A 2,664-nucleotide genomic window follows, 5' to 3' on the forward strand; every position below is an offset into this window, starting at 1 on the left:
AGTTTCATTTCCCCAAATTTGAAACCCTTATTCAAGGTTTCAAAGACCTCTCTGATGAGAGTAGGCTACCCGTCCTGTTGGGGGAGGACGCAGAGAGCTGTGGGTTGGCAGCACACTACATTTTCTGCCTGCCATAAGATGAGGGACAGTGTCTGACAGACCAATCAACCTGCACATGTCCTCTACTGTATGCTTATTGGTATTGTTGAATGTATGGTTATTTTGACCCTTGGTTATTGATGTTACTGTTGTCCCGTTGACAATTTTGATTCTTATTATTTTCATATTGTAAATATCAAAAGTAAGCTTTGGCAATATGTACATTGTTATGTCATGCCAATAAAGCAAACTTAATTGAGAGAGAGAGAGAGAGAGAGAGAGAGAGAGAGAGAGAGAGAGAGAGAGAGAGAGAGAGAGAGAGAGAGAGAGAGAGAGAGAGAGAGAGAGGTATCACCCTACACAACACTGAAATCAAGTGTCTGCTGTACCTGGTGCTGCTGTCTCCCACTAAAGAGGGGTTACAGCAGCACCTAGATCGTCTTCACAGGTTCTGTCAGGCCTGGACTCTGACCGTTAACCACAGGTTCTGTCAGACCTGGGCTCTGACCGTTAACCACAGGTTCTGTCAGACCTGGGCTCTGACCGTTAACCACAGGTTCTGGCAAACCTGAGCTCTGACCGTTAACCACAGGTTCTGTCAGACCTGGGCTCTGACCGTTAACCACAGGTTCTGTCAGACCTGGGCTCTGACCGTTAACCACAGGTTCTGTCAGACCTGGGCTCTGACCGTTAACCACAGGTTCTGTCAGACCTGGGCTCTGACCGTTAATCACAGGTTCTGTCAGACCTGGACTCTGACCGTTAACTACAGGTTCTGTCAGACCTGGGCTCTGACCGTTAACCACAGGTTCTGGCAGACCTGGGCTCTGACCGTTAACCACAGGTTCTGTCAGACCTGGGCTCTGACCGTTAACCACAGGTTCTGTCAGACCTGGGCTCTGACCGTTAACCACAGGTTCTGTCAGACCTGGGCTCTGACCGTTAACCACAGGTTCTGTCAGACCTGGGCTCTGACCGTTAATCACAGGTTCTGTCAGACCTGGACTCTGACCGTTAACCACAGGTTCTGTCAGACCTGGGCTCTGACCGTTAACCACAGGTTCTGGCAGACCTGGGCTCTGACCGTTAACCACAGGTTCTGGCAGACCTGGGCTCTGACCGTTAACCGCAGGTTCTGTCAGACCTGGACTCTGACCGTTAACCGCAGGTTCTGTCAGACCTGGACTCTGACCGTTAACCGCAGGTTCTGTCAGACCTGGGCTCTGACCGTTAACCGCAGGTTCTGTCAGACCTGGGCTCTGACCGTTAACCGCAGGTTCTGTCAGACCTGGACTCTGACCGTTAACCACAGGTTCTGTCAGACCTGGGCTCTGACCGTTAACCACAGGTTCTGTCAGACCTGGACTCTGACCGTTAACCACAGGTTCTGTCAGACCTGGACTCTGACCGTTAACCACAGGTTCTGTCAGACCTGGACTCTGACCGTTAACCACAGGTTCTGTCAGACCTGGGCTCTGACCGTTAACCACAGGTTCTGTCAGACCTGGGCTCTGACCGTTAACCACAGGTTCTGTCAGACCTGGGCTCTGACCGTTAACCACAGGTCCTGGCAGACCTGGGCTCTGACCGTTAACCACAGGTTCTGTCAGACCTGGGCTCTGACCGTTAACCACAGGTTCTGTCAGACCTGGGCTCTGACCGTTAACCACAGGTTCTGTCAGACCTGGGCTCAGACCGTTAACCACAGGTTCTTTCAGACCTGGGCTCTGACCGTTAATCACAGGTATGTCAGACCTGGACTCTGACCGTTAACTACAGGTTCTGTCAGACCTGGACTCTGACCGTTAACCACAGGTTCTGTCAGACCTGGACTCTGACCGTTAACCACAGGTTCTGTCAGACCTGGACTCTGACCGTTAACCACAGGTTCTGTCAGACCTGGGCTCTGACCGTTAACCACAGGTTCTGTCAGACCTGGACTCTGACCGTTAACCACAGGTTCTGTCAGACCTGGGCTCTGATCGTTAACCGCAGGTTCTGTCAGACCTGGACTCTGACCGTTAACCGCAGGTTCTGTCAGACCTGGACTCTGACCGTTAACCACAGGTTCTGTCGGACCTGGGCTAGGACCGTTAACCACAGGTTCTGTCAGACCTGGACTCTGACCGTTAACCACAGGTTCTGTCGGACCTGGGCTAGGACCGTTAACCACAGGTTCTGTCAGACCTGGACTCTGACCGTTAACCACAGGTTCTGTCGGACCTGGGCTAGGACCGTTAACCCTAAAAAACCCCAAATATAATGATATTCCAAAAAAGGTCCGTAAATAAGGATGACAAATATAAATTCTATTTGGTCACAGTTCTATTAGAACACACCAAAAATACACATGTCTAGGACTAAATATCACCAACACAGGTAGCTTTAACATGGCTGTGAAACTACACATATCTAGGACTAAATATCAGCAACACAGGTAGCTTTCATGTGGCTGTGAAACTACACATATCTAGGACTAAATATCAGCAACACAGGTAGCTTTAACATGGCTGTGAAACTACACATATCTAGGACTAAATATCAGCAACACAGGTAGCTTTCATG

Source organism: Oncorhynchus clarkii, unplaced genomic scaffold (genome assembly GCF_045791955.1).
Source record: "Oncorhynchus clarkii lewisi isolate Uvic-CL-2024 unplaced genomic scaffold, UVic_Ocla_1.0 unplaced_contig_6764_pilon_pilon, whole genome shotgun sequence".
Lineage (NCBI taxonomy): Eukaryota > Metazoa > Chordata > Actinopteri > Salmoniformes > Salmonidae > Oncorhynchus > Oncorhynchus clarkii.